Here is a 2,237-nt window from a genome sequence, read left to right as displayed (position 1 = left end):
CAAGCGTGGGGACGGTTGAAGATTGTGAAATCCTTCGAATCAATTCATTCACGCAAAAGTCATCGGCGAGTCAGAGTGTGTGGATTTAGTGGTTGTGTATGCCGCACCCACAGTTAGTAGAAGAAGTGGACTCTGGGGGCAGCTAAAGGATGTGGTGAACAGTGGGGCCGCTAATTGGGGGGGGGAGATTTCAATACCATTTTACGGCTGGATGAGAGGACGGGGGGAAGTGGAAGATTATCACCGGACTCTTTAGCGTTTGGAGAATGGATTAATGAACTCTCCTTGATTGACTTGGGTTTTAAAGGAGGTAAATATACTTGGAGAAGAGGGCGGATGGAGAGTACTTTTGTTGCAAAAAGGTTGGATCGTGTGTTCGGATGTGCACAAGCACGCTTGAAGTGGCAGGAGGCGATTGTGTCACATCTCCCTTTCTTGTCGTCGGACCATGTCCCGCTGTTTATACAATTAGCTCCGAAAATGAGATGTGACCCGCGAAGGAGACCTTTTCGTTTTGAGGCAGCTTGGTTGAGTCATGAGAGCTTTAAGGAGTTACTTACGAATTCTTGGAATCCAAATGTTTCCACACCGCAAGCGTTGGAAGGGCTACAAAGGACGTTGCGGAAATGGAATAAAGAAGTGTTTGGTGATATTCATATGCGGAAAGAGAAGTTGCTGGGAGATATAAAGGTGATCCAAGACAGGCTGGTGGACATACAAACGGATGAGTTGCTGGCAGAGGAAGAGCAATTGTTGAAGAATTTGGATCTTTTACTTGAGCAGGAAGAAACGTTGTGGTTTCAAAAAGCAAGGGAGAAAGCCATTGCACTTGGGGATAGAAACACATCGTTTTTCCACACGTCTACGGTGATAAGAAGACGGAGAAATAAAATTGAGATGTTGAAGGATGGAGAGGGCAGGTGGGTCTCGGATAAGGAGGAATTGGAGAAGCTGGCCGTAGAGTATTATCTCTAACTTTATTCTCTAGAGGATATATGTCCAGAGAGAGCTCTTCTACCTAAGGAGGGTTTTTATGAGATGACCAGGGAGGAAAAGTTGAATTTAGCAAAGCCGTTTACGGAGTTTGAAGTTGTGGTTGTGGTAAAGAGTATGGGTAAATTTAAAGCATCGGGACCGGATGGATACCAACCCGTGTTTTATCAGAAGTGCTGGGATACTGTTGGGAGTTCGGTTACAAGGTTTGTGTTGGAGTTTTTTGAATCCGGTATACTTCCACAGGTGGCGAATGACGCTCTCATTGTGTTGTTGGCAAAGGTGGCAAAACCCGAAAGGATTACACAATATCGACCAGTGAGTTTGTGTAATGTGCTCTTCAAAGTTATTACAAAGATGATGTTGATTCGTATGAAAAGTGTGATATCAAAATTGATCGGACTGGCCCAAGCGAGCTTTATACCGGGACGGTTAAGTATTGATAACATTGTGGTTGTTCAGGAAGCGGTACATTCCATGAGACGAAAGAAGGGGCGTAAAGGGTGGATGTTGTTGAAACTTGATCTAGAGAAGGCCTATGACCGAATCCGATGGGATTTTTTGGAAGAAACTTTGGAGGTGGCAGGTTTCTCCACGGAATGGGTGAGCAGGATCATGGCTTGTGTGTCGAAGCCGGCGATGAGCTTACTATTTAATGGAGAGAAGACGGATTCTTTTATTCCGGCTAGAGGTTTACGACAAGGAGACCCTTTATCACCATACCTATTCGTGTTGTGCCTTGAAAGGTTATGTCACCAAATTGAAACAGCGGTGGATAGGAGGGAGTGGAAGCCGATTAATGTGTCGAGAGGGGGTCCACAACTATCCCATATATGTTTTGCGGATGATCTCATCCTCTTTGCGGAAGCATCCGTAGCACAGGTGAGAGTGATTAGAAGCGTGTTGGAAACTTTTTGCAAGGCGTCAGGGCAAAAAGTTAGTCTTGAGAAGTCAAAGATATTTTTCTCATCCAATGTGAGTAGAGATATGGAGAGATCAATCAGTGAAGCTAGTGGAATCGAGTCTACTAAAGAATTGGGAAAGTACCTAGGGATGCCGATTTTACAAAAAAGAATAAACAAAGAGACCTTTGGAGAGGTTCTTGAGCGAGTATCGTCACGTTTGGCTGGCTGGAAAGGTAAAACTTTGAGCTTGGCGGGACGAATTACATTGACAAAATCCGTACTATCGTCGATACTGGTGCACTCTATGAATACTGTTCTACTTCCTGCGTCGACTTTAGA

This window comes from Arabidopsis lyrata (genome assembly GCF_000004255.2).
Source record: "Arabidopsis lyrata subsp. lyrata unplaced genomic scaffold ARALYscaffold_6, whole genome shotgun sequence".
NCBI lineage: Eukaryota > Viridiplantae > Streptophyta > Magnoliopsida > Brassicales > Brassicaceae > Arabidopsis > Arabidopsis lyrata.
The sequence above is the reverse complement of the archived record's forward strand: the minus strand, read 5'-3'. Positions refer to the sequence as shown.